Genomic DNA, 25,778 nt, shown 5'->3' with positions numbered 1-25,778 from the left:
CCAACGCTTTTATTTAATTGTCTGATCAACGCCCTAGATTGATAAGGAGTGTGATGACTAGTACCTAGGACCTACCTAATTATTTTCTATCTTTTAGTATTATTACTACTTAATGTAAGTATTGCTTTCAATAAAACCGTTTAACTTAAAATTTTTTTTAAATTTATTTTATTTACTAAAGCGGTTTCTATTTCTGTATGTCAAATATGATTTCCAAATACGAGCAAAATCGGACCACAAATACGATTTTTGTGAATATGTCGATCCTTGCGCCACCTAGCGGCGATTTTTTTCATAGGTCGCTTTCTATTCATGTATGTATTATGTGTTCCAAATATGAGCCAAATCGGACCACAAATACGATTTTTGTAAATATCTCGATCCATGCGCCAACTAGCGGCGTTTTTTTTCATAGGTCGCTTTCTATTCACGTATGTATTATGTGTTCCAAATATGAGCGAAATCGGACGACAAATACGATGTTTGTGAATATTCGGATCCTTGCGCCACCTAGCGGCGATTTTTTTCATAGGTCGCTTTTTATTCTTGTATGTATTATGTGTTCCAAATATGAGCGAAATCGGACCACAAATACGATTTTTGTGAATACCCGGATGCTTGCGCCACCTAACGGCGATTTTTTTTCATAGGTCGCTTTATATTCTTGTATGTATTATGTGTTCCAAATATTAGCCAAGTCGGACCACAAATAGAATTTTTGTGAATATCTCGATCCTTGCGCCACCTAGCGGCAATTTTGTTCATACGTCGCTTTCTATTCATATATGTATTATGTGTCCCAAATATGAGCCAAATCGAACCACAAATACGATGTTTGTGAATATCTCGATCCAAGCGCCACCTAGCGATTTTTTTCATAGGTCGCTTTCTATTCTTGGATGTATTATGTGTTCCAAATATGAGCTAAATCGGACCACAAATACGATTTTTGTGAATATCCGGATCCTTGCGCCACCTAGCGGCGATTTTTTTCATAGGTTGCTGTGTATTCTTGCATGTATTATGTTTTCCAAATATGAGCCAAATCAGACCACAAATAGAATTTTTGTGAATATCTCGTTCCTTGCACCACCTAGCGGCAATTTTTTTCATACGTCGCTTTCTATTCATGTATGTATTATGGTTTCCAAATATGAGCCAATTCGGACCACAAATACGATTTTTGTGAATATCTCGATCCAAGCGCCACCTAGCGGCGATTTTTTTCATAGGTCGCTTTCTATTCTTGTATGTCTTATGTTTTCCAAATATGAGCCAAATCGGACCACAAATAGAATTTTTGTGAATATCTCGATCCTTGCGCCACCTAGCGGCAATTTTTTTCATACGTCGCTTTCTATTCATGTATGTATTATGTTTTCCAAATATGAGCCAATTCGGACCACAAATACGATTTTTGTGAATATCTCGATCCAAGCGCCACCTAGCGGCGATTATTTTCATAGGTCGCTTTCTATTCTTGTATGTATTATGTGTTCCAAATATGAGCGAAATCAGACCACAAATACGATTTTTGTGAATACCTCGATCCTTGCGCCACCTATCGGCGATTTTTTCTTATTATTGCATTGTTGTCGGGTTTCACAACTATATTCCAAGTTTCAAGCTTGTACTTAAATTTTAATTACATAATTCGCGCTGGCCGTGCAGTCTGTCAAGTCAACCTAAATAAAATCGTTTAAAAATGTACATTTCAAACCTCACACTCAGCGCAACATTCTCTATTACGAAGCGAAAGTTCGTTTCGCCACAGAGACTAATCGCTACTGTGTTTGCACTGTGTTAAACAATGACATCATACCATTGGACAACTGCTTTCACTTTCCTGTTTAAAAACGGATTGTTGGAACCACGATAGAAAAAACTCCATATATTTTAAGTGATATATAGCTGGGAAGGAAAAACTTAAGCATTATCTGGTGGGCATACGTTGAAATAAGATGCGATTTGTTGGTTATTTTATATTTTAGGGTTCGTCTTATTTTAGAGCCTTCTGAGGACGATTTTCCACTTTATACATTATTACAAGTGAGTCCACAATTGCACAGTTAGTAATTATTTATCGTTATTAAATTATATTTTGCAGCAAATCCAATATTTCTTGTTTTGCTTTGCTTTGCTTTGATAGTTAAAAGCAGTGTTGTGAAGCTTATGAAAATTATAAGAATATAAGACACTTGAAAGACATTTACAAGCTAGCTGGCAAAAGATCACAGCTATTGTTAGTTATAGAACAATAATTGACCAAACTTTAAATTTTTTTCTCAAAGAACTAAAATTTGCCATACAGTCGAATAAAACAAGATATATAAGCTTGTATACATACTTGCGTTTATTATAGGAAACTTTGCAATTTGCAAATCTCATCTGCTTGTTAGTGCGGGTCAATGTTTGGGTTCCAAACTATTTACATTCCCTGGGTAATAATAAATTATAATGCAAGTGGCCGCGTCTCCACGCGTCCTAAGATTTAAAAGCATAAACATCCGGACACTGACATTTCTATATTAGATCATACCGAAACGTTAATTTCGATTTTTCTTCTATCTTTTTTAACTTTACTCTTCGCTTTTACTGTTTTCGCCTCATGTTATTACGGTGATTAAGCTTTAAACACAATACTGAACAGAAATTTAAAAAATTAAGGCCCCACTTGCAGGACGGCAAGTTATCTTTTTAACACAGTTAATTAAAAAGAAGGGTCAAAAATGTAAGAGATTTACCCTTAAGCTGCAGATTAATGTTATCAAATATTTAAAAGAAATGAACAAACACCTTTTCGAAATCGTTCGCCATTTTAATCAACGTTTTCAACTAACTGAGCGAACTTACAACTCTTGCAATCGTATGGAAGCGTGAATAATGAGCCGATGGAAGTGAAGTAAGCCAAATATATTAGAATAAGGGCTCGAATTACGTATTTCGCCATTGAAACGGCAAACTTATCAAAAAAGATTACGTGACTATTCGTTCGTATGACAATGTTGGTACAATGATGTACGTTTAGTATCGTATTTTAATTTAGGACAGTAATACATTAATGTCTGATTGTAATACAAAATTTGGCAATTAATTTAGACTTTTTACATTTGTTAAACAGAAAACCATTTATCTTCCGAAAAAGGCCACATGAATAAAATAAATGTGCAATTCCCAATAGTGTCGTATTCATGTAAAATTTTTAGATTTTAGTTGTTTTCATGATTTCCAATATACAATTCGGTTAAAGCATACCACATACTGCTAATAGGAGACCTTGTGCAAGGCCTTAATTTTGTAACAAGAATAATTTTTAACTTGTGGCAATCTCGAAAAAATTCAATTAAAAGCAGTTTGTTTTGAATATTGAGTCAGGTGCGAGTAAGCAATGACTTTTCTTACAACAACGAAATACATATCCCGAACCCAATTTTTTATTTGTTTAAAAAACAAAATATGACTTTCGAATCAAAAAATGGTCTTATCCATGATACAAAAAAGAAGGTAGTTCCACTCAAAATTTTTTGACGTATTTGGGGATTTTTGAAGTTTCATAATGTTTGTTGTTGCGTCAGAAGCGTTGCCAACGAAAGAACCGTAACTGTTTAAGGCGAAATTGTAGTTTTTCGAGATGGAAATTTCCTTTAGGATGAAAACGCAATGGTCATCTCTGACAATAATAATATGCTTTAGCACGATTTATGTGCATATATATCAAATACAGTAAAACATGCAATTTTATTGGAATATAGTTGATAATGACTCATACGTTGGTTAACGACTCATATCTTTATGGCAGCTTGATCCCTAGACAGAAAAAATACACGAAAAATCCTATTGTTCTAGCATGGCCCTATTATCGGTGGATATTTCTCAAGGCATGTTGAGAAAAAGTGTAACTCCAAAGTCCGTACATCTATGTCAATGCTAAAAAGGCACAGAATGTGTATAGGTGGGGCTTCCCCAAGGTGACCCCTAGTACAATGCGCAAAAACACTCTCATAACTAGTGGCTAACCTGCAGAGCTACAGGGTAATGTTCTCCCTAAAAGATGGTTTAACGATTCCCTCCTAAAGCGCAACGCTTGAATTATACAATAAATAAAAAAATAAAAATTTTGGACTTGCAGCCAATTTATGAAGAAATTGCGGTGTCGGTTTACTCTTTTGAGCAAGCCATTGACAAACGTGTATGTTTTGTCAAAATGTTCTGAGCAAACGTACGGTCACTTAAGAAGGCAAAAATTCCCTTGCTTTGCATACTTGGATCCATGTTTCTCCCACCAAAACAATTTTCGGGAGCTCGAAAAACTTATTAAAAAGCTTCTTTTCTAGGCTGATATTTCGTATTAAAATATTTCCAAGGCATGGGGCTAATTTTTTTTCTTTTTTGTTTAAAATAACTATGAAAGTAATTTAATCGTATTCGTTAATATGAAATCCATCAAAATTAGAAAGATTCTTAACATTTTTCAATCTGGTAGCTTGTTTTTTGGTGAAATTGTCATTGTCCCTGCAAAAGTTAAGTGGCTAACGTCACACTATATGGAACTGCCTCCATTTTTTGTATCATGATCTTATCTGTGTTTATACAGCACTTTGTATAAACAGACACAGTCCCAACAGTAGGTGTTTTTGAAAATTGAAGATGCAGAATTATTGATTATATATTCCTTTAATATAAGAAATTAAAAGTATTTCTCTTTATATATTAATGTAAAGGTTATCAACATAAATCTCTGAAAATCCTGTGATTTTCATTCACTAAAGTCTTCTTTCGATGACGATGTAAATAATAAATAAACAGACAAGCGTTAGTGGCGTATGCTCACGACATTGACATCATCTACCTGTACACCCGCGCCGTAGGTTAGGTTACGTTAGGAGGGCGTGCGTGAGTGTTACCCACACTTCCACTCGGAGACATTTTTGTCCATTGTGAGTGCCCTCAGTAAGTACAGGGAGCGGGAAATTCGTTTAGCCCCATTACCTCCTAGTGGTCCTCAACGAACAACTTGCTTTCCCTGATGAACCCAAGAAGAAGCGAGACGTCCACCTTTCCAACCTTTGCCAGGCTGTCGAAGAAGCGTGAGCCCAGAAATCTGAGCCTTCTTATTTGAAGCGCCGGACATCGGCAGAGAAAGTGGTAGATCGACTCCTCTTCCTCCTCATCCTGACAGTTTCTGCAGAGGGAGCTTGTTGGTATTCGCCACCATCGAAGCATTGGTGCGATAGCACATTGACCTGTGATGACGCCCGTAGTTTGAGAAGGAAGCTGGTGCCTTTCCGATCCAAGCAAGGTCTAAGTCGGAACCTTTCCTAGCCATATCATCCGCGAGTTCATTCCCTTCAATCCCGCTGTGCGCAGGCACCCAGCAAAGGGAGGCATTGAGATGACTTATAGAAGCCAGAGAGGCTCCTAAGGCGGCTTGGCTGACAAAAAAGAATGTTACGTCGGCGTTGGAGACCGCACTATCTTGGAGCAGCTTTGCGCTCTGTCTATATCATAGAACTCGGTTTGGAATACACCGCATGCGTCAGGAAATCGGAATTATTGGCTTAACTGTAGATTTGTTGAGTGCATCCCAGCTCCAGTTCCCTTTTCCATTTTCGAGCCGTCGGTGTATATTGTGATGCCCCTGCCGTGGTCTATACCTACTTCCCATTCCTCCCTTGAAGGATATCGTATGTTCTGAACCTGGAAGTCCAAAACCCCTGTGGTGTGGTCTGTTTTGGATGTTAGGTCGATTATTATTCCGTTGAATTGCCCCTTCGTCATATCGTCCAGAATCGTCGCGTGTCTGTGCTTAGCTGTTTTCCACATGTTGGATTCTCTTAGTCGTAGAGCACCTCTAGCGGCTAATCCCTGCACGAAGACTTGTAGAGGCGTCAAGTGAAAGATTACATTTAGCGCTCCCTGAGGTGCGCTTCTCATGGCGCCTGACATTCCCAGGCATGCCAACCTTTGTATCTTCCCGATCCTGTTGTTTACTCTTTTTGTCTAGCGCCTTCCACCAGACCAGAACTCCAAATGTTAGTATCGGTCGAATGACTGTGCTGTACATACCATGAATGATATGTGGTGCCAGTCCCCGGTTCCGCCCAAAAGCCCTCTTGCAGGCGTAGTATGCTGTTATAGCTGTCTTTGATCTCATCTCAACGTTCCTTCTCCAGCTTAATTTGGAACGAGTATAACTCCAAGATATTTCGCTTCCGAAGATGGGTTTAACGTTGTGCCGTTTAGCCTCGGTAAGTTAAAGGAGAGTATCTTTGTCTTTGTCGTGAACACGACAAGTTCGGGTTTTTTTGGGTTTACCCCAGCCCATTTGGCCTTGCTCATTGCGAAATGTCGCAAATTGCCGTTTCCATGAGTTCGCTGATAGCTGGCAAGAATTTGCCTTTGATAAGAATCACTAAGTCATCGGCGTACGCAACTACCTTTCTTCCTTTTCTCCAACAGATTTCTAGAATTTCGTTGACCACCAGTATCCAGAGAAGAGGCGATAGCACCCCGCCTTGGGGGTGCCTCTGGTGGTCATTTTGCCAATAGAACCAGTCCCTAAAGTCGCGTTGACAACTCTACACCTAAGCATAGAATCGATCCATGCAACTATAGAGCTTTGGGTTCCATATCGTTTAAGAGCCTTGCAGATGGCCTCCTTCTGCACGTTGTTGAAAGCGCCCTCAATGTCGAGGAAAGCTGCTAGCGTGTACTCCTTGCAGTTCAGTGAGTTCTCGATGGCACTGACTGTCTCATGGAGGGCACTTTCAACTGACTTGCCTTTTTGGTGTGCTTGCTGAGCTGCATCCATCTGCCAGAGATTGGCACTGCTTCTAATATGTACATCGATAAGTCTCTCCAGTGTTTTAAGGATAAAGGAGGAGAGGCTTATTGGTCTATAGTCTTTGGCTTCCGGGTGGTTAAGTTTTCCTGCTTAGGAATGAAAACCACCCGTACATTTCTCCAGGCTTCGGGTACATACCCATCTTGTAGGCATCTTGAGAAGATGCCATGTAGATGTGGTATCAGTTCGTCACAAGCGGCTTGTAACATAGCCGGTATCACACCATCCGGTCCCGCCGATTTATAGGGTTAGAATGATTTTATAGCCCATGATATTTTATCCCGGTCAACGATGACCATGACGTCGCACAGTGGACCGAAATTGAAAAGTTTGGACTTTAAATGTACATTTTCGTATTCTGTGATCTTTTTCCATAATTTATTGTTATATAACAATTTTTCGTAAAACCTAATTTAAAAAAGTTATGACACTTTTAGTAGCCGGGTTTCATATCGACATACCCTAACGAGCATATGTGTACATTAGACTGGGTTGGTCCCCATACAAAAAAAAAAACAATTGCTAATGTCCGCCCCTAAATTTAAAGATTATGTTGAAAGGGTTTCGGAAATTTTTTTTTTATTTTTTTTGTATCCTTCGAAATACAGACGAAAAGGTTTTTTCGTTATAACTTGGTTATTTGACGTTCGATTTTTAAAATTGATATGTCATTATTTTGGCCTTGAGAAGCTTCACATTTCCGTTTAATGTCCTTTTAAGCTATAAAGTCGTATTCACATGATTAGGTCAGCTAACAAAATTTTACTCACCTGCTTTTTTCCTTACCAAACGAAAGTACTTAAAAATTCAAGAAAATGTTGCTTTGAAACCATATTACTAAAATAATAAACAAAGAAGTTATAGCACTTTTAATATTTATTGCAACTGTTATTTTACCTGATTCTTATTATAAGCCGTGTTTTTTTATACACGCGTATACGTTTACGTTTGCGCGTGAAAAAACGCCTATCCTGGCTTAGATAATGCTTAGGAGACCCATCTAGCGGCAGTGGTTAAATAACTAGCTACAGCCACAGGGTGTACCGAAAAGCGGAGAAATAACCCTCTGAAGGCCATAGGGTATAACATATAGCTAAATCAGTTGCGATGAATTGTGGGCACACATAGAATACATAGGATTAGTGTAGAGGGTGAAACAAAAACACATATTTCAGTTACATCAGAGTATAATGTGTATTGAAATTTAGTAGTACACATTTTATGCGCAGCAATTTCAGAGGTGTATTTAAAGTTTGACGCTTAGCAGTCCATATAAAGTTTAAGCGTATATACGTTTACGTGTAAAAAAAACACAGCTATACCTAGACCTGAAACTCATGATATTTTTGGAGGAAAAATGGCTGGGTTTGTATTGAAAAGTTAATAAAGATATGCCAAATATCATGAATAGGGGAAGTCGAAGTAAATAAGTGAACCTGTTGTTTCGTATTTATAATAATAACTCTATGCGACAAAATCTACTTTTTTTCTAGGTATTAGACAAAACTCACTTTTTTGTAGAGATTGAGGCTTAAGTAAACAAAGTACTATCTCCGTTTTTCGAACTTAGCCTCCAAAAAATAGATATCGGCTTACGAAGTTCGAAATTCTAAATTTCGAAATTTTATTTTTTTGTTAACGCGTTCAGCAAATTGAAAAAGTAAAAATGTGGGCGTGGTCCGCTTTTTTCCCTTATTTGAAGGGCTGAATTCTTTTTTTGATAAGTTTAGTATAACAGCTGTTTACATTTTTACTTCTTCAATTTGCTGAACGCTTTAACAAAAAAATAAAATTTCGAAATGTAGAATTTCGAACTTCGAACTTTGTAAGCCGATATCTATTTTTTGGAGGCTAAGTTCGAAAAACGGAGATAGTACTTTGTTTACTTAAGCTTCAATCTCTACAAAAAAGTGGGTTTTGTCCAATACCCAGAAAAAAAGTTGATTTTGTCGCATAGCGTTATTATTATAAATACGAAACAACAGGTTTGACTCACTTATTTACTTTGACTTCCCCTATTCATGATATTTGGCATATCTTTATTAACTTTTCAATGCAAACCCTGCAATTTTTCCTCCAAAAATATCATGAGTTTCAGGTCTAGGTATAATAAGAATCAGATAAAATAACAGTTGCAACAAATATTGAAAGTGCTATAACTTCTTTGTTTACTATTTTAGTAATATGGTTTCAAATCAACATTTTCTTGAATTTTTAAGTACTTTCGTTTGGTAAGGAAACAAGCATACATTAGGGGGGTAAAATCTGGCCTAATAATGTGAAAACGACTTCATAGCTTAAAAGGACATTAAACGGAAATGTGAAGCTTCTCAAGGCCAAAATAATGGCATATCAATTTTAAAAATCGGACGTCAAATAACCAAGTTACAACGAAAGAACCTTTTCGGCTGTATTTCGAAGGATCTAAAAAAAAAAAAAAAAACCGGAACCCTCTCAACATAATCTTCAAATTTAGGGGCGGACATTAGCAACTTTTTTTTCGATCCAGTCTAGTGTACATCTAGGTATTTTTTCCAATTTCCAGCAATTTTTCTTTTCAATTCTATTTCTCAATAAAAATATGTATCAAGGTCTAACCCAGAAGCTTTCAATTTTATTTTAAAAATGTGTGCAAAATTCGCGAAAACTCTGAGGTTAGAGGTTATAATTTTAATTGGGCACGAATATACATACTACATATGAAACGCAACATTTACTTAAAATAATAAAAATTGTTTTTTTGGTTTTTTTTTTTGGTCATATACCTATACGTATATTTGGAGAGTTCACGGACTATTGACCGATCGAATAATTTTTGCTTTTAATTACTCTTTTGGTACTAACGAACAAGCTGGAATAGTAAGCATCAGATAAACAAACAAAAAAAAAACACAAAATTAACGAACAAGCTGGAATATCTAAATTTTTGGATTGTTAAATGTAAATTCAATATAAAAAAATGAAATGTATAATATCCAGCATTTTTTGAAAATTTTGAACAAAAAATATATAAATATCATGCCCCAAGACGATTAAAAACGTTCAAATTTAAAAGCATTTTCTGTTCGAAAATTAATGTATCGTCGGGAGAAAAATGTATTCTAAATGTGATTATTCTAGAATAATCATTTATGTCTCCTATTTCGAAACGCTTTTTATTCATATTTGATATCATTGTAAAATTGAGCTTTAATAGTTTTAGAGTAATATTTGACTGCTTTTCACAGTCATATTCGTGAACATATTTCAATCGTTTTGGTTGAGATTTTTGAATAATTTTTGAATGCGATTATCATGCATGTATTCTTCATATCTCAATCAAAATAAGATACTACATAATAATCTTATATATTTCATCAGGGGAAGAAAGCATGCGGAAGTGAACTATTCGAACCACAGGTAACTCGCAAACAAACTTGACCAATATACAACCTGCGACTGCAACATCCAACATCAGCTATTATCGTCTTTCATCTTAAAATACGGATAGGTACGATACGGGATGTTGAAGCCGTATCCAGATATGTCAAGATAGTTTCACTTACCTGGGGTTCAAATAGCTCACAACCTTTGTATTGTCCAACCATTATGTATTTTATGGGAAGCCGAGGGTGGAGAGATGGTTGGGGAAATCTTCGGTCACGAGCAGTATTTACATTATTTTTTATCTTGAAGAATATCTTTTGTATAAATAATAAAATTTTTATATATTTTTTCTTAGCTTCATGATTGAAAAAAAATATTTGTATGTGAAACAAATAAGATTTTTAATAAAAAGTAAAATTTTAACAAGTATAAAATTCATTATTCAGTCAAGAAATATATTCATAAAAGATTCAGAAGGCTGAATGAAAAATGATTATAAATTTTGATTCAAATATGATTCCAAAATGTGATTGAAAAACTATATTCAATTTTTGTTCATCGAAAGGTAGGTAAGCATATTTGACTATTCTTTTTGTTGATTTTTATGAAATATTAAAATTTAATCATCAAAGGACTTCAAAAATGATTCCAAAAATTTATCGAAAAATGATTTTCAGTTGTTGATCATCAAAAGTATTCTTATTCGATTACTCCTTTAGTTCAATGGTATGATAACTCATTATTTAGCCAGAAAGAGTAATTAAATTGTATTGATATGTAGGGAAATTCAAAATTTAATCACCTAAATGCTGAGTGGGTGGCCGACTCGTGGAATTCAAAATGAGTTTGATTTCGACGGCTAGTCAATGCGTGTACTGGCGATTCGCACCATGTGTAGACCCTATTACCTTGCTAACATTATGTTATCGAAAGCTATGTGTATACGAAAAGCTACTAAAGTCCGATTACCTGCTTTTTTTTACTCAAATAAATTTTATTTATTTAAAAAATATATATATATATATATTTGTCACTAGGTTTTATTGGTGTTGTGGTTCGGTATATATTGAACATTTTATTGTAAAAAAATGTAACTGATGTTGTATTTGGTTTTACTTGTCTATAAATAATTAATTACTATATTAATTTATTGTCGTTTGTTTGTTTAATGGTGTGTTCAATTTATATTTATTATTAAGAATTCATGAGCTTAACACCGGTTTATAATAATTGAATATTCAACTGCAGTTTCACCGTGTGATTCGCGGTTCGAATCTGAGTGAAACCTTTGATAACATTACGAAATTGCCTGATGATGATTACGTTGGCGGTTTTCGAAATGGTACCATCGCAATATGCCAGTTAATATTAATTTATTGTCTTCAAGACCGAGTTTGTTATTTTTTTTTTTTTGTAAAATACAAAAATAACAAACTAGATCTTGAAGACAACAAATGAATATAATAATTAAAAAAAGGTTACGTAAAATTTTAATTTTCTGAGATGTTATTATTTAATTTAAAGCAGGCTGATTATAGTGTTGATTCTCATGTAATACTCAACAAGATAAGGTTGGCGGAAATACAAAGCTGTCTTTTTATCTTTATTTTATAAATTTTGCTTAATGAAAATGCTTTAATTTTTTAATGTACTTTACTATACTTGGCGGCCACCGTGGTGTGATTGTAGCGTGCTCCGCCTACCACACCGTATGGGTTCGTACCCCGGGCAAAGCAACATCAAAAATTTTAGAAATAAGGTTTTTAAATTAGAAGAAAATTTTTCTAAGCGGGGTCGCCCCTCGGCAGTGTTTGGCAAGCGCTCCGGGTGTATTTCTGTCATGAAAAGCTCTCAGTGAAAACTCATCTGCCTTGCAGATGCCGTTCGGAGTCGGCATAAAACATGTACATAGGTCCCGTCCGGCCAATTTGTAGGGAAAATCAAGAGGAGCACGGCGCAAATTGGAAGAGAAGCTGGGCCTTAGATCTCTTCGGAGGTTATCGCGCCTTACATTTTTATTTATTTATTACTATAAAAACTTTAATTCTTATTTTTTTACTCCACTGGTTATTCACTTATACTTTGTATGAATTTACTATGGAAGTTGAAAAATTTGTAAATGGTTTTATTTAGCTTGACTTGACAGGCCGTTGTGAAAGAATTTTGTAATTAAAATTTAAGTAACTTCCCGATAAGCTACAAGCTTGAAACTTGGAATTTAGTTCGGAACCCGATAAAAATGCAATAATATGAAAAAAAAAACTCCGATAGGTGGCGCATGGATCGAAATATTTAAAAAAATCGTATTTGTGGTCCGATTTGGCTCATATTTGGCACACATAATACATACATACATGTATAGAAAGCGACACATGAAAAAAATCGCCGTCAGGTGACGAATGGATCGAGATATTCAAAAAAATCGTATTTGTGGTCCAATTAGTCTCATATTTGGAACACATAATACATACATGAATAGAAAGCGACACGTGAAAAAAATTGCCGCCAGGTGACGCAAGGATCGAGATATTAAAAAAAAATTGTATTTTTGGTCCTATTTGGCTCATATTTGGAACACTTCATGAAAAAAAATCCCGGAAAAGTCCTTGTAACAATGATTCACTAAATGAACTAAATAGAATGAGAAATAATAAAAATATAATAAATAATAAATTAATTGCCTATTAAATAAAGACTAAAAACTTAAAAAAAAATTTTTTTAAAAATTTTAAGTTAAACGGTTTTATTGAAAACAATACTTACATTGAGTAATAATAACACTAAAAGCTAGAAAATAATTAGGTAGGTCCTAGGTACTAGTCATCACACTCCTCTCAATCTAGGGAGTTGATCAGACAATAAAATAAAGGTTCAGTTGAAATTTGACGCGTCTAACGCTTTTATTTAATTGTCTGATCAACGCCCTAGATTGATGAGGAGTGTGATGACTAGTGCCTAGGACCTACCTAATTATTTTCTAGCCGTTAGTATTATTATTACTCAATATAAGTACTGTTTTCAATAAAACCGTTTAACCTAAAAATTGTTTTTGAATTATTTTATTTTTACTGTAAAGTGACTTAACTATTTGTGAAAAATTCAAAGCAAACATTAAGAAAATTCTTTAAAGAAATGGACACACAACACTTTTATGCATATAGCCCAATATCAAAATATTTTTTAAAAATACATGAAGGACCAATTAAAAAACGACAAGTTAACTTTTAACTCAGAGTTAACTTCACACGAGGGGTTTTTTAAAGTAACCCTGAGCTAAAAACACGGCCTTGCCGTTCTGCAAGTGGATCTTAAATTGAAACGGCGGACCTGGGTTTTTTACAAGCGATCTTTATTTTGTCCGGTTAATTTATTTAGCAAATAATTAGGTAGGTCCTAGGTACTAGTCATCACACTGCTCATCAATCTAGGGCGTTGATCAGAAAATTAAATAAAAGCGTTAGACGCGTCAAATTTCAACTGAACCTTAATCAGGTTATGCTACGCCTCACATTTTTAGAAATTGCACGCGCCCAACGCATTTATTTAATTGTCTGATCAACGCCCTAGATTGATGAGGAGTGTGATGAATAGTACCTAGGACCTACCTAATTATTTTCTATCTTTTAGTATTATTACTACTTAATGTAAGTATTGTTTTCAATAAAACCGTTTAACTTCAAATTTTTTTAAAATTTATTTTATTTACTAAATCGGTTTGTATTTCTGTATGTCAAATATGATTTCCAAATATGAGCCAAATCGGACCACAAATACGATTTTTGTGAATATGTCGATCCTTGTGCCACCTAGCGGCGATTTTTTCATAGGTCGCTTTCTATTCATGTATGTATTATGTGTTCCAAATATGAGCCAAATCGGACCACAAATACGATTTTTGTGAATATCTCGATCCATGCGCCACCTAGCTGCGACTTTTTTCATAGGTCGCTTTCTAATCTTGTATGTATTATGTGTTCCAAATATGAGCGAAATCGCATCACAAATACGATTTTTGTGAATATCTCGATCCTTGCGCCACCTAGCGGCGATTTTTTCATAGGTCGCTTTCTATTCATGTATGTATTATGTGTTCCAAATATGAGCCAAATCGGACCACAAATACGATTTTTGTGAATATGTCGATCCTTGTGCCACCTAGCGGCGATTTTTTTCATAGGTCGCTTTCTATTCATGTATGTATTATGTATTCCAAATATGAGCCAAATCGGAGCACAAATACGATTTTTGTGAATATCTCGATCCTTGCGCCACCTAGCGGCGATTTTTTCACAGGTAGCTTTATATTCTTGTATGTACTATGTGTTCCAATTAATAGCCAAATCGGACCACAAATCGGATTTTTGCGAATATCTCGATCCATGCGCTACCTAGCGGTGATTTCTTTCATAGGTCGATTTCTATTCATGTATGTATTATGTGTTACAAATATGAGCCAAATCGGACCACAAATACGATTTTTGTGAATATCTCGATCCATGCGCCACCTAGTGGTGATTTTTTCATAGGTCGCTTTCTATTCTTGTATGTATTATGTGTTCCAAATATGAGTCAAAACCAACTTATGGGTAACCTTCCCAAGGAACGTACCACATTTTCCCGACCATTTACTAATTCAGGGGTAGATTTTGCAGGACCATTCGACATAAAAAGTTATAGAGGTAGAGGGTGTCGAATTTCGAAAGGTTATGTCTGCCTGTTTGTCTGCTTTACTACGAAAGCCGTACATTTGGAAGCCACAACCGACCTTCACACCCAATCCTTTCTCGCGGCATTTTCCAGATTTATCGCCAGGCGAGGATGCCCGGAAAATATCTATTCCGACAATGGGACTAACTTTGTCGGAGCCTCACGATCACTTAGATCTGAGTTTAGGGCATTTATAGCTGATTCGCATGAAAAAGCATTGTCTAAATATGCTCATCAACTTCTGCAATGTCATTTCATCCCTACTGCCTCTCCTCATATGGGAGGTGTGTGGGAAGCAGGAGTAAAAAGTTTCAAAAGCCACTTTCGAAAAGTGACAGGTAGGGATAATAATACTTTTGCGGAATTCACATCCCTACTTTGTCGTATAGAGGCTTGCCTCAAGTCGCGACCATTAAGGCCAGCGTTGAACGAATCGACCAACTTAGAACCCTTAACCCCTCGTCGTTTCCTGGTAGGCGGACATCTCGCTCCTCTAGAAATATATTCCAATGAGAATCCTGCTTCCCTAGTCAATAGGTGGCATAAATTAAAAGCTTTTTATCAAACCTTTTGCAAAAGATGGGAAAGAGAATATCTCTAAGAAATGCAAAAGTGGGTTAAATGGAAACATCCGAAAGCAAACATCAAAATAGGGGATTTCGTCATCGTGAAAGACGACAATGTAGCTCCAAACGAATGGAGACTTGGAAGAGTGGTCAAACTCCACCCGGGACCAGACGACCTTGTACGAGTTGTCGACATCACGACTGAAAAAGGTCAAATTTCAAGGCCCTTGGCCAAACTGGTTCTACTTCCACCAGCCAAAGAAACAAGTGGAGAGGTATTCACCGATGACCAAACCGATCCTTAAATTAGGACATTCCACTTCTTTAAAATATGTAATGCCATTTCGAATTATCGGCATAAAATAAAAATTTTATCGAAAATTAAAAACTTCAAAAGAAATTAATAGAAAATCAGACCTTCGCAGATAGCCAAACTTATCCGCCACAGAAATGAGAAAAAAATAATAATTAAAAAACATTAACTAATTACAAGCCAAACTACACAACTGTTGTAATAGAGATTTGTACACGCAGTTTCAGAGTAAGATGGCGACTAACTTTATTCAGTATAATACGAACAAGAGGTATAAAGAAATAGTATGAAAAGAAAACTGATAATTAGAGTTGTCAGATTTATATTATTTAACAATATTTCCTTTTAATAGAACATCTGGCAACTTTGTAAATATATATAAGTACAAATTTACGACTATTAATTCAAATGTAAAATGATTACATTGCAAAAACTATATTAAGTAATACATATGTAAATTTACTGTAAACCTATTCCTACATTAATAAATTCATTCTTAACAGCTGGTATAGCCTTCGTTAAACCATCTGCCAACATCTCGCTTGTAGAAATGTACTCTAGTTTCAACGATTTATCTTCCAGCCTCTCTTGTATGAATTTCACCTTTATGTCGACATGTTTAGTACGTGGAGAAAAATTGTTGTTACGAACAATATGTATTGCGATTTTTTTATCGCAATACAGTGTTGTTGTTTTTGCATCGCGTGGAACAAGCTCAGTTTCCAATCGGTTCAACCCAATCGTTTCTTGCATTGCACCCACTATTGACATAAGTTCTGCTTCTGTTGATGACAATGCAACGGTTCGCTGTCTATGCGTTGACCAAGATGTAGCACCACCCTGCATAACGAAGATGTAACCAGAAGTTGATCGACGCTGATCAAGATCTCCTGCCCAGTCAGCATCGCAAAATCCAACTAGACCTTCAGCAGATTGTGTGTACACGATGCCTTTGTTTATAGTTCCCTTCAAATATCGCATTACACGCTTCACTGTAAGCCAATGAGCTTTACCAGGATTTTGTGTAAACCGACTCAGTAAATTGACCGCGAAGGTGACATCAGGTCGAGTGTTCTGTGCTGCGTAAAATAGACAACCAATAGCCTCCATATATGGAACATTTTCCATCTCTTTCTTCGCTTCTTCAGTTTGTGGACACATTTTAATAGTTAGCTTCTGTAACAAGTCAAGTGGCGTAGCAACGGCATTACAGTCATCCATTCCAAAAAGTTTGACTGCACTGCAAATATATTCAGATTGATGAAGTTTTATTAGTTTTTTTTACCTCATCTCTTTGAAATCGCATGCCCAATACGGATGACGCTGAACCCATGTCTTTCATTTTAAATCTGGAAGACAACTCGTTTTTAATACGCTGTGTAGCCTTTTTGTCATTGGAGAACACCAACACGTCGTCTACATAAATCGCTATGTAAACCATGCTTTGATCTTTTACACAATAGTAGATACATTGATCGACTTCGCTCCGAACTAGTCCCAGACTAATGAGTACTGTATTTAATTTATCGTTCCAAACTTTGCTTGCTTGTTTCAAGCCGTATAGTGACTTTACCAAACGACATACTCTGCCTGAACCATCATCATAGCCTTCCGGTTGCTTCATGTATACTTCTTCATGAAGCTCACCATTTAAAAATGCTGTCACCGCATCTAATTGATGCACCGCCAAGTCATATTTCGCTGCCATAGCGAACAAGAATCGCAATGAGTTATACCTGACTACCGGTGAATATGTTTCCATATAATCGACGCCTTGTTTCTGCGAGAAACCTTTCACGACGAGCCTTGCTTTATAACGAAAAAGCTCACCAGCTGCATCACGTTTCACTATGAACACCCATTTTGAGCTTATTGCCTTTTTACCAGCAGGCAATTTCGTAAGCACCCAAGTGTTGTTTGACTTAAGAGAATCCATCTCCTCTTCCATAGCACGCTTCCAAGCACTTGATTCTGCACTATGCAATGCCTCTTCAACACTAACAGGAGGGTCATCAGCATCGACGCCACTGTCAACAACAAATTTATTTTCGTTTTGTTTGCAATACGCTCTGAACGACGAACTGGATACAATATGCATATTAACTGCTTCACTTTCATCAGGAGAATCGTAGTCACTGCCCGAAGATTTGTTGACATCTAACAATTCGCTCACATTATCCTCCTCTGAATTGTTAATGTTACAATCTTCCTTTATATCAATAATCAAATTTGGCTCTGTGTATTTCGTTACGTCACATGAATTTTCTATAAATGTAACATCACGGCTTCGGCGGCTAATTCGAGCGGCGACCTTCTTCCCACCCCCCCTCAACCCTAACTTCCTTTCTTCTTCCTCTTTCTTTTCTCTCCCCTTCTCCTTAATGGGCTGGATCAAGGTGTTATACGACCCGTGCCGAGGATCAGCCTGGCTGGGGGCCCATAAATAGCCTAGTCGTTAACGGAGTGCATCGAATACCGGGCGACCTTCGATGCTATTAAGCCTTACCCGGACATCGCGGATCTCTGTCCGGGTGGACCTTTCCCCTTCTCCGCTACTCGTGGGATGTTTAGTATGGAGGAAAAATTTTCAAAAAATAGTAAGGAGGGCGGCTCTCCAAAAAAGAAGTCGTTAGGAGCTTGCTCCGCAAAGGCTACGGCTCAGCCGAGCCTCAAATTAGCTGAGAGAACTCCTCAGAAGTTCGCTGCTGCAGCGGCAGATAGACGGAAAAGGGCCGAGAGATTGTCCGCTTCGAGCAGTCCGAGGGCCAGTGTAGCATTATACGTCACACACTGTATTGTATCATTATATGCCACACCTACTGTAACATACTTGCGGCTTTACGCATAACAAATTCAAATATATTTTAGTAATAATCATATTACAATTATTGAACTAACCCAGACGGCACGGAATGCCGAATATGAGAAACATATCACAGTTAATAAATTATACATATAAACACACAACCCATTGTAATATACATACAAACATTCAACTAATTGTGGGAAAATACCAAAATATTCAAACTGATCGGCTGACGCTGCAAATTGTACAAAACTACATGTATGGAGTTATGCATACAAAACTACATGTATACAAAGACTGTATACAAACGTACATGTATGCATAACCCATTTCCTATGTACTTATTTTTAGTTATTAGTATTAAGATATTTATGAATGTATAGGTTAAGTAAATTAGTATAAAAGACAATAATTTATTCAATAAAGCGAAGACTTAATGTCGCACAATCAAACGTGCAACGTCTTTCAATTACGAATATTTCATGGCGATCCTGCCAGCTCAGAACAAAAATCAGCACAACTGCTAAAACGTTCTGACTGGAGAAGATCCTGCCAGCTTGATCTTAACTTAGCTGAAAATTTGCTCATAAGCAAAATTCGCTAGATCTTGCCTGGACAGAGATCCTGCCATCTCACAAACAGCTCACTAACTGCCAACAATTTGAAAAGAAAGGACTAAAGATCCTGCCAAACTAAAGTAGTCCTGAACGTAACAAGATACAAAGAAAGAAGATATTTTACGCTACAAAGAGGATTCAAAAAATTTTTTGCTAACATCATCAGGAGCTGAACAAATTAAAACCAAAATCATCAGTTATGAAAATTGGAGCAAATCAGAATCGAAGGATGACTGATCAAGTAAACGCATAAGCGAAGTGGAATAAAAAGGCAATAAGGAGAACGGATCAAATAAAAACGTAAGCAAGCTGGAATAAAAATGACGGATCAAATATAAGCAAAAGAGGTGGAATAAATGTTGGAAATCTTCAGCAACAGCAAATTAACGGCAAACTACATCCAGACCGACAAGGAGTTATAAATATTTAAGTATACATTTTTAGAATCAATTGAGCGGCCTCAGGGACGCTAAACCATTAGCAAAAACGAAAGTTTTTGCTTAGGATTTTTTTTTCTCTCTTTAAGTAGGAAATAAAATTAATTGAAAATTCTTTTTTTAAACATTGAACAAATATCTTTTAAATAGAAAATCTGTACTATTCAATTTGAAAAACAAAGGCTCAGCTATCTCCTTTAGTTATGCAAGAAATAAAAACTGAGGAAGATTTTCACAAAGTCTTTAAGAAGTGCGAAGACACCATTAGGGAATTTATAAAATTAGCAGAAGAAATTAAAATAAATAAAACAACTAAACAAGGTCCAACTCCGATTACAATAGAGGAATATCGGAGACGGAACAATCTTTATAAGAAGGAAACAATTCCTATAATACCTTCCCCGACAATAATAAGAAAAAGAAAACGGGGAGGTAAACAATTAAAAAAAAAGAAGGAAATAGCTGAAACCTTTAAACTACTAAATATCACTACCAATAAGGAGGATAGAATAAAATTGAAAGAAAAAATTAAAGAATTGATAAATAAAAAATAAAAAATGAGCATAAATATTTTCTTAGTAAATTGGAACGATTAGTTCACCCTTATCAAAACCCTTCAAATTTAGAATTTCCATTTCCCGCCAAGATAGAAATGAACAAATGGGAACAAATCTTAGAAGCGCTATCAGAAGAACAATTAAAAGCAGATAAATCATACAAGTGCATAAACAAAAGTACTACCATAAAAACAGAAACGATAGCAAAACATTTAAACATAATTTTAGAAGCCTTAAATGTTATAAAAGAATTGATTAGTAAAGTAAATCACATACTTACTGCCGACCACCAAAAAGAGGCTCAACAAATTTTCTCAACAGTACGGGATAAATTATTATCTTTATTAGCAAGATATAACATCGAAATCCCTATACCAACTACTATAGAAGAAAGTTTCCAAATTGATTTTAATACCGTTCTAACTGAACCTTCAAGAAACCGTACCCCTTCACCATCATTTAGCCAAACCCCATCAGTGGAAAATCATAAACCACTGAATAACCCACTCATAAACGTCACAATGGCACAAACGGTAGTAGAGTTTATCAAAACTGCCTCATCAGTGCTGCCAGAGTTTGATGGCAAGCCTGAAAATTTACACAGTTTCTTAGATGCTCTTGATATTTTAGACCAATTCAAGGATACCCATGAAGCTTTAGCTATAACCATGATAAAGACAAAGTTAAAAGGCACGGCAAGGAACTTCATAAGTAACGAGAATACAATCGCACAAATAAAACTAATACTAAAAACCGCAATCAAAGGCGAATCAGTAGAAGTTTTGACAGCAAAACTCCTGAATATCCAACAGCGTAGCAAAACTGCAAATCAATACACTTAAGAGATAGAGAAGATAACTAGGTCATTGGAGGGAGCCTATATCTCGGACGGATTAAACCCAGAGCTAGCAACGAGATATGCTACCCAAGCAGCAGTAAAAGCTATGTGTAAGAACTGCTCCAATGACAAAGTGAAAATGATAATGCAAGCAGGAACGTTCACAACAATGAACGACGCAATCTCAAAATTCACAAACAGCTGCACAGAAATCACAGGCAGCTCGAATACAATTTTAAACATTCGTCTACAAAATCAATATCGAAGTAATTTCCGTGGAGGTTACCGAAGTAACAACTATGGGAACTACCGAGGTAGAAGATTTAGACCACAACCGAGATACAATAATAACACAGTAACAAATAATAATGCTCAAAGAGGAGCACAAACTCAAAGCGTCAATAGACAATACAACCAGACTCGTAATGTTCGAAATTGTACCCAGCAGGAAAACCAAGAAACTCCACTTCAAAATCAAACAAACACACTGTTATTATCGGTTCGAACATAAACAATGAGTTGGATGTTGCTGTTCGATTTAAATGGATTCACTTGTCGTCTTTCAAACCAACTGTTACCGCTGACAGCATACTGGATTATGTTTGTAAACAAACAAATCTGGATAAGAATTCTTTGCGGTGCTTTAAATTAGTAAAAAAAATCGCCGATAGTGATAGTAGCAATAATACCGAAAAGGCTTCTCCCAACAGAATAAGCTTTAAACTGGGTATGTATGAATCTCAGTATGAATCATTGTTTAATGCTAAGTTGTGGCCTAACAATGTAAGGGTCCAACCATTTCGGGTTTTTCGACCCGCCAAACCAAGTGTCCAAGAACAATGACAACCACAATGCGTCTACTTCTTCAACTAACATGACATCAAAGTATACAATGTATTATCACAACGTCAGCGGCATGCGAACAAAATCAACGCAATTTCGGCGTAACGTATGTGCTCATGATTATGATATTGTTGTGATATGTGAAACGTGGTTAAATCAACATATTTCATCCTGTGAATTTTTTGATGATTACTACCATGTTTATCGCTTGGATCGTTGTCCTGAAAGTTCAGGGCTTGAGCGTGGCGGTGGAGTGCTGATTGCTATTAGAAATGACTTGTGCAGTAGTGCTGTGGATCTTAACTTATATGGGAATAAGATTGAACAGATCTGTGTTAAAGTTAAATTTTCTAAATCAAAATGTATTTTCATTGTATTGTCTTATATTCCTCCCAATAGTACTATTGATGTTTATGAAAAGCATTTATCCAACCTAATCTTGGTATACAATAATTTAACTCAATTCGATGAACTTATTTACCTTGGTGACTTTAATTTAGGTAATATTGAATGGATATCCACTGATAATTTAACCTCACCATCCAATTTGAGATCAGATATCGATATACTGTTTGTGAGCAATATATTATCTTATAACTTAAATCAAATTAATTCTATTGTTAATTATTTAAATCGCTTTTTAGACCTAGTTTTTATTTCTGCTGATTTGAATTCTTCTTGTGGGGAATGCATTGCACCATTATTAAATAATAGTATTCATCACAAAGCACTAATCTTAGAATTTCAATTCTACGAATTCGATAAGAACGTCGTTGATGATACCAAGTCATATAACTATAATAAAGCAGATGTTACTGGAATTAGTAATTATCTTAATAATGTTGACTGGTCATTTCTAGACTCCCTAGATGATCCACAATTATTATACAGCAAGATAACCCAGATATTTTTTCTTATGATTTCAAATTTTGTTCCTAAACATAAATTAAGGTCCAACAATAAGCCTCCTTGGTTCAATCACAGATTGTGTCACCTCAAAAATTTAAAAAATAAAGCCTTCATCCGTCTAAGAAAGGACTTTGATTGTTTGAATAATTTTCTCTACAAGCAACATATGTTTAGAATTGAATCCAACTTGAGACAAAATCCTAAAAGTTTTTGGCAATACATCAACACGAAACGAAAAAGTTGTGGGTTTCCAACTACCCTGTCCTACGATGGTACTGTATCCGACAACATAGTTGATTCTTGTAATCTCTTCGCAAATTTTTTTCAAAAAGTGTATGAAGTTCATGCACCTAGTGACTATGCAACGCCAAATGCCTTGACATTGGATCAAGTTGATGGCTTTAGCGTCTCGCCACAGGATGTTGCGAACGCAATATCTATTCTAAAAAACAGCTCAAAAGCTGATCACGAGGGGTTTCCTCCAATATTTTTCAGGCTACTTAACTCAATCATATCTACTCCCATCGCTAAATTATTCAATAAGTGCTTAAGTAAAGGTATCTTTTTAGACTCTTGGAAGCTTTGCACAATATTGCCAGTCTACAAATCGGGTAACCGAAATGACGTATCTAACTATAGACCCATTGTGAAACAAAGTAATTTTGCAAAAATCTTCGATCACGTGGTCAAAGCTAAACTGTACGATCACGTTCAATCATATATCTCTATACATCAACACGGGTTTGTCCCCTCGAGATCAACTTGCTCAAATCTGGTCTTAATTACAAACAAAATAGTTAACGCCTTCGAGAGCCAAGCACAGTTAGATGTAGTTTACACTGACTTTTCTAAGGCATTCGACAAGGTAGACCACTCCATTCTCTTGGAAAAACTCAAAGCATTCGGCATTAACGGAAATCTTCTAGATTTTTTCTCAAGTTTTCTTATGGGACGAAAACTTTTCGTCCAAATGGAATCCGCTAGATCTCAAACTTACATACATGCTTGGTCAGGTATCCCCCAAGGTACACATCTTGGGCCTCTCCTCTTTTTACTATTTATTAATGACCTTCCTGATCAATTTTCAACTGCGGATTGTCTTATGTTTGCGGATGATGTTAAATTATTCCTAAAAATTCAAAATACAATTGACTGTTCTAGTCTTCAGTCTGATCTAAATAATCTTTCTAATTGGTGTATATTAAATCATCTCCATCTAAATGTTAGTAAATGTTGCGTCATCACGTTTGCTAAAAAGTCTAAGACAGTGACTTGCGACTATGTACTAAATGGACAAAAATTGTGCCGTAAAGATACTATTAAGGATCTAGGGGTTATTTTCGACTCTAGGTTGACCTTTTCCAACCATGTAGACCATGTGGTGTCGAAGTCTTTTTCTATGATTGGTTTTATACGCAGAAACACTGTGGATTTTGTTGACCCACTTACTCTCAAAGCGCTGTACATATCTTTAGTGCGTAGTCAATTAGACTATTGCTGTATAATTTGGAACCCTTACTATCAAAATCTTACTTCTATAATTGAAAAGGTGCAAAGGGTGTTCACTAGAATGGCTTTGCGTCCTCTGTCGTGGCCTGATGGGCTTCCAAACTATATTGGCAGACGCAAGTTGCTAGGTCTACAAAGTTTGGAAGAGAGAAGGTCTTATTTTTTTATTATTTTTGTGTATAATGTGATGAATTCTAGAATCAACTGTGAACTCATTTCTAATTTAATACATGTTCACTCATCAAGTCTTAATTTAAGGACAACTCGTTTATTCGATGTAACTTTTCACGCAACCAACTATGGTTTCAATGAGCCACTCACAAGATGCGTTCGAATATGCAATTCGTATGCTAAAAATTTGAATTTCAGTTTAGAGATAAGTAGATTTAAGACTAGTCTCTTTATACTTTTTAATTAATGAGTCTGTTAGAACTATTCGGTAGACAATAATAAATAAATAAATAAATAAATAAATAAATAAAAATCAGTAGATAGAAAAATATATGTACTAAATCTACACTTAAATAGTTACATATCTACAAGAACTTCATTAAATAACTCATTTTCAAATTTTTTAGTAGACACAGGAGCAGATACCTCCATAATTAAAAAGAATCAAGTACTTAATCATACAAAAATTAATACAGAACAAATAACAGACTTAAAGGGCATCGGTCAGGGTACAACCAGTACATTAGGCACAATTAAAGCCGATTTAAAAGGCGATGACCTTCTAATTTATCATAAATTTCACGTCGTAGAAGACGATTTTCCAATACCGTGTGATGGTATAATAGGTTTGGACTTTATAAAGAAATATAATTGTATTCTAGATTATGGCAAAAATGAGGATAAACTAATCCTAAGACCATATGATTTTCCTCAAACAATCACAATGTACCTAATAAATTATCTGTCTGCCAACACAATTACGATCCCTGCTAGATCTGAAGTCATTAGACAAGTAACAGTAAACTCTGATAATAAAACCATCTTCATACCCCATCTACAATTATCTGAAGGAATTTTCATAGCAAACACAATCACAAATAAAGAACAAACTTTTGTCAGAATTATAAACACCACACACAAAAACACAACTATTCAAAATTACAAAATACATACTGAAAATTTAGATGACTACAATTTAATTAAAACAAACACACGCAATAAACAAAGTAATGACACAGAAAAATTAAAAAGATTAACTAAAAATTTCCCAAAATTTGTCAATTCAGAATTAACCTCATTATGCACAGAATTTATAGACATATTTGCACTAGAAACAGAACCAATCTCGTCTAATAATTTTTATAAGCAAAAATTACACATGAAAGATGACACACCAGTATACATAAAAAACTATAGATTGCCCGAAACTCAAAAAGGAGAAATAAGCAAACAGGTTAATAAACTGATCGAAGATGACATTATAGAACCCTCAATATTAGAGTATAACAGCCCCA

The 25,778-nt window shown here is 35.6% G+C and overlaps 1 protein-coding gene across 2 annotated transcripts in view; it reads left to right on the top strand.

Moving 5' to 3' along the window:
- The window catches only part of TM9SF4 (transmembrane 9 superfamily protein member 4), an 884,035-nt gene that overhangs the window by 604,679 nt on the left and 253,578 nt on the right, over window positions 1-25,778 (top strand). The gene's annotated exons all lie outside the window — the stretch shown is intronic.

This window comes from Eurosta solidaginis, chromosome 2 (assembly GCF_040869045.1).
Source record: "Eurosta solidaginis isolate ZX-2024a chromosome 2, ASM4086904v1, whole genome shotgun sequence".
Classification (NCBI taxonomy): Eukaryota; Metazoa; Arthropoda; class Insecta; order Diptera; family Tephritidae; genus Eurosta; species Eurosta solidaginis.
Note: the sequence above shows the minus strand (reverse complement) of the source record. Positions and strands in the feature narration are given on the sequence as shown.